The 11,836-nt window shown below is 45.1% G+C and overlaps 1 pseudogene; it reads left to right on the top strand.

Moving 5' to 3' along the window:
* Window positions 1-10,886: 10,886 nt before the first annotated feature.
* On the top strand, window positions 10,887-11,836 carry LOC122455269 (annotated as a pseudogene).

The following is an 11,836-nucleotide window of genomic DNA, read 5'->3' as shown; positions in this document are numbered from 1 at the left end:
CAAAGCAAGAACAAATAGCATCTCACCCTTCATTTAAATTTACTGAGATTAACCCACAGCAGCTGCTAACTAACAGGGCACCTGTACTTCAGACAAAGAGATGACGGCAATAACAGGATGAAGCACTCTGTGCTGCAGACAGAGGAAATTAAAGATGATAACAGGCTGCTCTGTGCTTTGGACAAACAGGTCCTTAGATAGTCTAATGCATTTCAGGGAGAATTCTTATGAACCCTGCCTCTTACACCAGTTGTACATAGAAAAGCCCATAACCATTAACTTGAGATACCTGTTCTTTTTGACTAGCGGTAACATTTTGCCAAGATGTATGCTGACTGAGTGTATTCCCTCACCACAAAAATCACATAAAAACTAGCTTCCCCTCGCTTCTGTTAAAAATTACTTATTTATTTATTTGTCTGTACTGGGTCTTAGTTGTGGCTCCTGAGATCTTTGATCTTTGTTGCAACCTGGGGAATCTTTAGGTGCAGCATGCAAACTCTTTGTTGCAGCATGTGGGATCTAGTTTCCTGACCAGGGATCAAACCTGAGCCCCCTGCATTGACATCGAAGAGTCTTAGCCACCGAACCACCAGGGAAGTCCCCTCCCTGCCTCTTTGGAACAGTTACTCAGAGCTATCCGAGAGGCTATCTCCCAGGCTACAATCCTTAGTAAAACCTGGATAAAAATTGACTCACAGCTTTCAAACTGTGCATTTTTCTTTCAGTTGACAGGTGGACAGATTGTTCATGGGCCTAGCTAAGGCATCCCCCTGATTCATGCCCTACGTGTACTATCCCCTCTCAGCAACTCAAGGGCATGGTTTCAACTTCCCTCTCGCTTTTACATTATCATTTTTTCTTTCTCCTTTGGAGTTTTCTTGGAAGAGAGAAAGATCTGTATTTTCTCCAATCTTTAAAAAAAGAAAAGCAGGGAAAGAAAAAAATCATCTTTTGACCCCACTATCCCCTCTAGAAGCTGCCCATTTTTCTTTTCCTTGACAACAAATTCCTTAGAAGAATGATCAGACTCACTCTTTCCAATTTCCCATGACACACACACTCCCACACTTTCTCTCTAGATAGATAGATAACAGATAGGTACAATGGAATACCATAAAATAATGAAATTTCCTCATTTAACAATGTGGCTAAATATTGCACCTTATATTGTCAAAATGAGCCAGACACAGGAGAAAACAGACACAAAGTCTCTGTGTATGTAAAGTTCATAAACAGACAAAATTAAACTAGATGGTATAGCAATGAAAATTTAAGGGTGCCAACTAAAAAAAAAGCACAGTGTGCAAGTTATGAATTAAGTTTTACTTGGGGCAAAATGATGACTATGGCCTGTGAGACAGCATTTCAGATAGCTCTGAGAAACTTCTCCAAAGAGGAACAGGGGAAGGTCAATATACATGTGATTTGGGTGAAGGGGAAGTGCATGCAATCAAGCACATATTTTTTTGCAGAAGGTTACTGCTAGTCACAAGGAGAGACATCACCATGAAGGATTTCAGTGCTTTTCTAGATATGAGGAGATACAAGAATCGGGCTCATGTTAATAAAATTGCCCCATATTTGAGACAATTTTGAGAAAATTTGGCTCATATTAATAAAATTGAAATATCTGAAAATATCTATCTGAAGGCCTGTTCTGCTAGTTTTTTCTATAAGACAGAGTGCCTCATTTTTGCTCTGTACCCTGAACTCATTTCAGGAGGTTCTGAAAGTCAGCAGCAGCAGAGGCTCATAATTTTAGTCCTTGTAAAGGTAGATGGCCGGTGCCAATTTTAGGTGACAGGGGATAGACCTTTCTTTGGTGTTCTGAGACCCAGTTTCCAGTGCCTATGGAAAACACACACACACACACACACACACACACACACACTCACAACCTAAGAGCTGTGATCTGGGTTTTATTCAGGGTTTCACTGAGGATGGTAGCCTGAGAAACGCCCTCTTGATATCTCTGAAGATCTGCTCTAAAAAGATAGGGGAGAAGCCAGTGTGTATATGAATTTTCTTGTCTAGGAAAAACATGAAGTCAAGTAAACATCTTGGTGAAGGATTACTGCTCATCACAAAGAGCAGGAATTTCAAGTTAATGATTTTAGCACTTTTCTATGTATGAGAAGATGCAAGAATCTGGGGTCACTGAAATTTTTCCTGAGGTATGTGTCTTGACTACGCAGGGGCCTGTTCTTAACTATCTGGAACCTCATCCTGTTTATCCAAAGCATTGGATGCCTCACCTGCTTTTTCACTCTGATTCCCCTCAGGGTGCACAGTCAGTGAGCACCTGCAGTGGACTGTGAATTAACTCTTTGTATAACTGGAGGATGGGTGACAATCTCTGTTCCTTTTTTCACACCAACATGGGAGCGGGTATTCCCCATGTAACAGACGGTTCTCAGACACTCGCTGGGTGTCCGGGAATTCAATTCAATTCTGGCACTGTCTACTTGAAGACAGCATCAGACTCCGCAGGTCAAGAGTTCAGTCCTACAAGACTGCCCTTCACTCACCTCAGCCCCCGACTTCAGAGACCAGTCACAAGTCCAAGTTCTTATCTGTGTTAGCTTCTTCTGACCAACCAGCTAAAGACTGGAGCTTCCAACACCCTTCCGTGGATTTCAGATGCTAGTTGCAAGTCCAGGTTGTTAACTGGACTTCTTTTTTTTTTTTTTTAACTGGACTTCTTAACAAACTGACAATAAATCAGAGGTCTTCAAAATGGCCTCCTTGATAAACTTGCTAGAATTGTAGCAGGAAGGGGAACCCCTTCCAGGGCCCAAAAGTGGGCTCTTGTCTAACACTGAGAAATGAATTATTCGAGGAGACACCCATGCTGACAAAGAGACTTTATTGGGAAGGGGCACCTGGGCGGAGAGCAGCAGGGTATGGGGACCCAGGAGAACTGGTCTGCCTTGGGGCTCACGGTCTCAGGTTTTATGTGATGGGATTATTTTCTGTGTTGTCTCTGGCCAATCATTCTGACTCAGGGTCCTTCCTGGTTGGGTACGCATTGCTCAACCAAGATGGATTCCAGCAAGAAGAATTCTGGGATGTTGGTAGGACATGTGGACTGGTGTCTTCTTTTGAAGGAAAGAAAGTGAAAGTAAAGTCACTCAGTTGTGTCTGACTCTTTGAGACCCCATGGACTGTAGCCTGCTAGGCTCCTCCCTCCATGGGATTTTCCAGGCAAGAGTACTAGAGTGGGTTGCTCTTTCCTTCTCCAGGGGATCTTCCTGTCCCAGAGATCAAACCTGGGTCTCCCGCACTGTGGGCAGACTCTTTACCGTCTGAGCCACCAGGGAAGCCCTGTGTCTTTTTTTGACCTTTCCCAAGTTCTTCTGGTTGGTGGTAGCTTGGTCATTCTGTGTTCCTTACCAGGACCTCCTGTCACAAAATAATTTATGCAAATGGTTACTATGGTGCAGGGTGGGCAACTTCAGTCAGTGTTTCCCCTAACAGAATGGCCCACAGAGAGACATGTTACTTACTAGATCACTAGTTTATTGTGAAAGGATGCAACTCAGGAAAAGCCAGATGGAGAATTGCATATGGTATTACCAAACCTAACTTGGATCTGCTCGCTCACTATGCAGCATGGCCGATGTACTGACATCAGGTTATGGTGAAGGAAAGTCAGCATTTATGGCAGGGCCCAGGGCCAAGCTCATGCTCGAAAGACCCAAACTCCTCCGTGGGTTCCAGGGAAGGGGTTTTAAAGGCAACTTTTGGGGTGAGGGCTGCAGGGTGTATGATGTTTTTCTGATTGGTGGTGGTGAGGGTGGTGTTGCAAGAATCTTAATCATCCACCTCCTGGTTCAAACAAGTCTGGGGTCAACATGCTGTGGTCAGCATGTGGTCACCATCAGTATGTTGAACAGGGGAAGAGGGGGTGGGGGTATGGTGGGGTGGGAGTATGGTGTGGTGGGCTCTTCATTTCTGCAGAACAACTCAAAGATATGTGTCAGGTTGTTTTATATATGTATCCCTCGAGGAGGAACTAACACTGTCTCACTGCTATTGCTGAACTATTGTTTCTTGATTGTTTTCCCTTTGTTTCTGCATCCCTTCACTTCCCTAATTAGTAACTGCTTAAGTCTGCTCTTTGGAACTCAAGAGAGGCCTAGGAGACCACACCCTTTTTATACAAACAAGAAAGAGGGGACACAGAGGGGCTTTTATATCTAGGAAGTTCCCACAGGGCCTTCTTGTGTAAGTTCCTGCTAGTTACAAGGAGTGGACATCACCATGAAGGATTTCAGCGTTTTTCTAGATATGGAGAGTTACAAGAATGGGGCTCATAAAATCGTCCCCTAAAAATATCTCTATGAAGATCTGTCCCCCTAGTTTTTCTCCCTGAGCACAGAATGCCTCATTTCTGGCCTGAACTCTTTTCAGGGGGTATTGAAAGTCAGCAGCTGCAGCAGCATATGATTTAATCCTTATGGAAGTAGACGGCGAGTGCCCATGGCAAGTGCCAACTTGTAATTGACAGTATCAAGATGTACACATACAATACATGTTCACATATTAAAAACCACAGGGAGGCACCATTAGACACCTGCCAAATTGACAAAATTTGTGAGGTTGGACAAAACCATCATTTTAAATGCAAAAAGAAGTTAGAAAGAAAGTAAAAAAAAGTCTAAGAAATCTGCTGATGGCAAGGTCAAAACCAGATTCCAGAGGCAAATGAGCCTTGAGGTTAATGACTAAAACTGACAGAAAGAAAACATGCTCTGGGCGGAGAGGTAAAAAGCTCCCGGGAGAACTGTAGCCTGCAGCAGCCCTCACAGGCCATTCTCATGTGAATTTACTCTCCTTAAAGTTTTTGTTCTATGCGCCCCCGCCCAAAACAACTTCTGTCCAGATCACCAGAGACCTCCACACTTCTAAATCTACTAGTCATTTCCAAGATCTCTCATGCTTGATTGCTTATCTTATCATGCTTATCATGCTTGATTGCTCACAGAAATTTTTTTGATGTGAAATTCACATAACATAAAACTAATAATTTTAAAGTAAAATTCATGGCATTTAATACACATAATGTTGTGCAACCACATCTCTGTCAAGTTTCAAGACATTTTCACACCCCAAAAGAAAACCCTCTACTCAAATCAATGCTCACTCCCCCACTCCCCACCCATCTGCTCTTTGTCTTTATTTACCTACTCTGCGTATTTTGTATTATGCCATCATGCCCTTTCTCTGCAATTTGATGCAGCTGATCACATCCTGTTCCTTTAAACATTTTCTTCATGAGGCTACCAGGATCCCCACGCTTCCCAGTTTTCCTTACCCTGATCTCTGAACATTGGAGGTCCAGGGCCCAGTCCTATACGTGTCCTTGTCTCTGTCCCTACTTAGTCCCTGACTGACTCATCATGGTTTTAAGTTCCATCCATGAGCTGATGACCCCAAGCTTTTCTCTCCAGCCAGGACTCTCCGCAGAACTCCAGACTCACACCTCCTATTGTCTACCTGACACCTCTCCACTTGGCCTGTCATACTTGTCCGGATCAAGTCTGAGCCCCTGACCTCCCCACCAAGCCTGCTCTTCCTGATTTATGTCAAGTCCTCCTTCGAAGTCCTCCAGCAGAAAACCTTACAGCCTTTATCCTTGACACTTCTCTTTCCTTCCTTAAAAAATGTATATTATTTATTTATTTAGGCCGTGCTGGGTCTTCGATGCTGCACATGGGCTTTCTCTAGTTGCAGCGAGCAGGGGCTACTCTTCGTTTGGTGCATGGGCTTCTCACTGCAGTGGCTTCTCTTGTTGCAGACCACTGGTTCTAGGCACATGTGCTTAGTTGCTCCGTGGCATGTGGGATCTTCCCGGACCAGGGATCGAACCTGTGTCCCCTGCATTAGCATATGGATTGTTTACCACTGGACCCCCAGAAAGAGAAGTCCCTTCTCTTTCTTTTATTCCCTACATGATCTGTCAGCAAAATCCTACTGATGCTCTTCAGAACAGCGCTACAATCTGACCACTTCTCATCACCCCCACAGCCATCATTCTGGGGTGGGCACTCTTCTTTCTTACCAGGGTTATTCCAGTAACCCAGAAACTGTTGTCCTGCTCCTGTCCTTGGTCCATGTCAATCCATTCTCAACACATCATCCAGAGGGACCCTGATTGTATTGGTCAGGGTTCTCCAGAGAAACAGTATACATGTATCTATGATGAAGATATGGAATTAATTCATGCAGTTATGAAGGCTTGAAGTGCATGCTTCAAGTTTAGACCCAGGAAAGTCAGTTAGCTTTTCAAATGCTAATTGCATTTGGAAACACCCTCCCAGACACACTCAGACATAATATTGAGCCAGGTATCTGGGCGTGCCCTGACCCAGTCATGTGGACACATAAAATTCACACTGAATTGCTAAACAAGTTAAAGCATTTCTCTGCTCAAGGTTCTCTAAGGGCTTCCTAACACTTTTAAGATAAAATGCAGAATTCTCACATGGCCTAGAAGGACCTGTATTATCTGAGCCCTGCCTGCCTCTCCACCCTCTCCTCCAGTCCTTCTGCCCCTTATGCTCGGGCAATTCTGGCTCCCTTTGCCTCTGACCCATATGTCGAAACTCATTCTCCCTTCTGGCTGCAACACTCTTCTTTTTCTCACCCCATGTCCTCTGGGCTCACTTCTTTACCTCCTTCAGGTCTTTACAGAGCTGTCACCTCATTCAGCCTTCCCTGACCATCCTATTCAAAATTGCAACTTCCGTTCCAAACACCACCCCTCCTTCCCTGCTCTGTATTCCTCCATAGAACTTACCGCTATCTCAGATGCCAGAATTTGACTTTTCTGTCTTCTCTCATTAGAATATAACCTTGGTTCCTTTGGTTCCTATCCCCAGCAACTAGATTTGTACTAAGCGCATGTGAGAGTGTTAGTCGCTTCAGTCGTGTCTGACTCTTTGCAACCCTACGGACTGCAGCATGCTAGGCCTTCCTGTCCCTCACCATCTCCCGGAGTTTGCCCAAGTTCATGTTCGTTGCATAGGTGACGCTGTCCAGCCATCTCATCCTCTGACGCCCTCTTCGCCTCTGCCCTCGATCTTTCCCAGCATCAGAGACTTTTCCAATGAGTTGTCTGTGTGCATTAGATGACCAAAATACTGGAGCTTCAGCTTCAGCATCAGACCTTCCAGTGAAACTCAGGGTTGACCTCCCTTAATGCTCAATAAATATTTGTTGAATCAGTCAGTGAATGAATTTTCCAAAAGCCAGTTTCAAGAAAGAAAAGGAGTTTGTACTGATCAAGAGAAAAATTTCTTATTGTTCATAGAAAGGAGAAACTTTTAAGAATTCCACTTCTAGGTCTCTGCCTTAGAAATCCCACATGTATTCTTGTAAGAGTGTGGCACAATCTTATGAATTCAGTCCCAGACCTGTGTGTGCTCCTACACACTGATAAGATGGACATAAGACTGGTCACACTGTTGCAGGAAGGGAGACCTTTCCTAGGGCCCAAGAGTGGACTCTAGTCTAACACTCAGGAATGAACTGTCCATGGAGACACATGTGCTGACAAGAGACTTTACTGGGAGGCGGCGCCTCGGGAGGAAAACAGAAGGGTAAGGGAAGCCGGGAGAAGTGCTCTGCCGTGTGGCTTGCAGTCTCGGGTTTTACGGTGATGGGATTCGTTTCCAGGTTGTCTCTGGCCAATCATTCTGACTCAGGGTCCTTCCTGGTGGCGCGAGCATCTCTCAGCCAAGATGGTTACTAGCACGGAGGATTCTGGGAGGTTGGTAGGACATATCAACTGGTGTCTGTGTCTCCTTTCTCCCTGGGACCCTTCCCAAATTCTGCTGGTTGTTAGATCCGCATTCCTTACCCAGGACCTCCTGTTGGAAGATAACTCATGCAAGTGGTTACTATCATGCCTGGCCAGGGCGCGTGGTTTCAGTCAGTTGTTCTCCTAACAACACAGTGCAGTGGGGGCCACAGGAGTGAGCAGATTGAGGTGTGTTCACACACCCAGACTTACACATTAATTCACCGATTTATTCATTCCTCGGGTCTCCCTGTTTATAACGGTCAGTTTCCTTATCTATCCACACAGTCTTTGAGCTCCTCAAGAGCAGATGTCATGTCTCCTGAATGCCTCGCTGTGGGATGGGTGGGTGAATGAACAACAGTGAGTGGGCAGAGTGAAAGAAGGCCAGCAGCTGGGGAGTTCACAAGGCTTGTCTTCAGAATGGTGGGGACACCTGTCTGGACAGAGCAGAGGGTATCTATTGGGGAAATAACATTGGGTGAGTGAAGCTGGGCACTGAGTCCCTGCTAAGCTGCTGCATTCCCTAATTGTGGGAGAATAAGCCAGTTGAGAGGGACGTGAGCTGAAACGAGCACACATTTACTTGGCTACCCCTCTTGCGTTCAGATGGCAAATCCACAAATTGTGATTAACAGTCAGTTTACAAGAGAATGATATCAAGGACTGGCCATGCCCCCTTCCTGGGCACTGTCATGAGGCTCGGGCATCCTTCTCTCTTCCTCTGCCCTCTGTGACCAGGGAGCCCCACTCACTATCCCTCCATCCTCAGGCCGTCACCTCCTTCTCAGCCTCCTGGCTCCTGAGGCAAGGGGGCTGCGCTGGCCCTGCCCCTTGGTCACGCCACCAAATTCACATGCAACTGCAAAGGTGATGTCTCCCCTGTGGAGTGGTGAAGACCCCTCCTCTCAGACCTGGGGAACTCCACCAGGCTTTTCTATGCTTGCATGTCAGGAATGCCTCCAGCATTGCAGCAGAAGATACCATCTCCGTGTCCCTGGGGTCCTTGAAAACCAAGTAGGGTAGCTACTTGAGATGAGTTTGGGGAGGAAGGAGGCAGATAGGCCTTGTGGTTTAGGCAGGTTGGCATGGAGGGGTACAGAGAGACATGGCAAGGCCCACATATTCATTCTGCAAGGAACTAGGACTTTAGATGCGGACTGTGGGTGGAGAAGAATAAGTAGAAGGTCACGCAGGGGAAAACTCAGAGGGACATAAAAATCATACTTATCATTTATTAAGCTCCTGTTGTGTGCCAGGTGTTATGCTGGAAGCTTACATATGCAATAGGTTCTTTCTAAGATACCTGCCTATCTCATGGAACCAGCTCCTCTAATCCACAGGGTGGACCACTGCATTCATTCATTCAACAAGTATGTAAGCACCTACCAAGGGCTTCCTAGGTGGCGCAGTGGTAGAGAATCCGCCTGCCAATGCTCTTCCTGCTTAAGACGCAAGACACAGGTTCGATCCATGGGTCAGGAGGATTCCCTGGAGAAGGAGATGGCAGCCCACTCTGGTATTCTTGCCTAAGAAGTCCCATGGACAGAGGAGCCTGGTGGGCTACAGTCCATGGGGTCGTAAAGAGTCGGACACGACTGAGCATGCACACGCAGAGCAGAGAGAGAAGCAGAGAGAGAAGTAGAAAGCCCTGTCCCAGGTGTTAAGTACACAGAGAAAGACAGGTGTGGTCTACGCTTTCATGGAGGGGAGATGGACACTAAGTAAATAAACAACTAAACATATATACACACTATACAAATTATAATAAATTTGCATAATTATAGGTGTACAAATTATACAAAATGAAACTAGTGTAAATATTATAAATGGAAAGAATGAGGTACCATGTGGAGAAGGACAGGAGCTAGTTGACTCTGGGTGGCCAGGGAAGCCTCCGGAAGGGGAGAATTTTATACCAAGACCTGAAGGATGGGAGGGAACTGGTGAAATGAAGTGGGAACTGTGGATAGTGGGAGAACAGGGGACATGTGGAGAGGAAATTTCCAGGCAGTGGGAACATCAAGGCCAGTGTTCTTGAGGGTGGGATGGCCGGACGCTGTGAGTCTAAAGAAGAGCAGTTCCAGATGCAGCTGGTGAGGGCCTTTGCTGCAGCAAAAATAGAAATGAGACTTTTCTCACAAATAAGGGAAATAAGAGAACAATGAACAGGCTGGAGAAACAGCATAAACAGGACCAAAAGAGTTAAGCAACCTTGGTTACTCTTTAGAGGTTACTACTTCATCAAGCTAATCACTCTCTGAGTCTATGTGAATTTTATCCTGCACTTGGCATTCTTTTCCCCCACACCCTCCTTTGTAACACTACCTTGAAACATTCTTCATTTCAGAAGGAATGTCATGGACAGATCACTGCAGAGAGGACCAACCCCAATTATACCTGACGCCAGCTCTGGCTGTGACTGTTTTGAAATTTTGCAAAAGAAAGAAGAATGCAAGCCTGTCACTGCCTTGAGCCTTATTTCCTTCTCCAGACTGCAAGCCCTGACTATAAAATTTCTCACTAACTCCTCCTGGGCAGGCATACTTCTGGAACCACTAGCCTTCTGTGTTGCCTCTTTGCCTGGAGAAGAAATAAAGCTATGCCTTCTCTTTCCTGCAAACCTCTGTCTCCATATTTCTATTTGGCATGGGTGCATAGAAAGCAGAGATTTCCAGCAACACCTTGTGGGCCAGAGTAGGGAGGCTGGGTTTCATTTCACACACTGTTATTTGATGTGTTGATTTTAAAAGTACATAGATTATTGAATCACATAATCTAAAAATATTTTGATAACTGTATTTCAATTATTTCCAATCTAGTTTCTTTTATCATCCTGTGCATATTATTTTATGTATCTAAAAATGCAATTCTGCCTCAGGATTCCAGTGGGGAGAGAAAGAGGATGCAGGGAATGAGGTGGCAGGAGGGGACCCACTATGGCTTCTGCTAGCACCTCCACCACCACCACCATTACCAGCAGTAAGACCACCACCTCTGTGCCCCTGGCTGTGGGAAAGGAGGTGTAAATCCCCAGGTGTGAGCCCACGCCTGCAGGAGGGTCAACTGTGAGTAGGTGATGGCAGGTACAGATAAACGCAACATCAACAGCCTCAACCAATGGCTGCTGCAGATGAGAGGGTCTAAGCTGCGCAAGGATGTCTGGCTACAGGAGAATGAAAAAAAAGAACTGTGTTTAAAGTTCCACCAGATCTTTCTCAGTCAGCCCAGCCTACTAGAACTTGAAGCATTGCTCGAAATAGTGGTGTATACCACAGACAATACTCAGATTTGCTTCAACTTTTGGAGTATGGCGGTTTCCCACTAGAAAGCAAACTATAGTTGGGGACGCGGACTTTGTAGACTATCTGCCTTTTATTGGCTAAAGAAAAAAATCGATTATCCCGAGACTTTTTTCTTCTCACAAGAAACCACAAATGTGCCCGTATCAATAGAATGTATGGATTTTGTGATGAATGTAAAAGATACAATGTTACACTATGGAAAACCTGTTTCACAGACTGCTTTATCTGTTTACCAGTAGCAGCCTTCACCTTTGTGGACAAGAAAATACTCTGCTGTCCTGGAGGTTTGTCACTAGATCTTCAATCAGTGGAGCAGATTTGGAAAACTATGTGACCCTCTGATGTATCAGATCAAGGTCTTCTTTGTGACCTTTTGTGGTGTGACCTAATAAACTTGTCTTAGGCTGGGATAAAAATGACAGAGGAGTGTACTTCACACTTGGTGGAGAAGTGGTTGTCAAATTTCTCCATAAGTATGATTTGGATCTTATATGTAGAGCCTATAAGGTGGTAGAAGATTGGGTATGAATTTTTTGCCAAGAAGCATTTGATCACTCTGTTGTCTGCACCCAATTATTGTGGAGAGTTTGACAATGGAGATACCACACTAAGTGTGGACAAAGTCTTTTTCAGATTTCAAAACTTGCAGAGAAAAGGAAGCCGAATGCCAGGAGATCCATTAACATCTCCAAGGGGTATGATCACAGAGCAAGTAAAGAAATAG

The sequence above is a fragment of the Cervus canadensis genome, chromosome 17 (genome assembly GCF_019320065.1).
Source record: "Cervus canadensis isolate Bull #8, Minnesota chromosome 17, ASM1932006v1, whole genome shotgun sequence".
NCBI lineage: Eukaryota > Metazoa > Chordata > Mammalia > Artiodactyla > Cervidae > Cervus > Cervus canadensis.
Note: the sequence above shows the minus strand (reverse complement) of the source record. Positions and strands in the feature narration are given on the sequence as shown.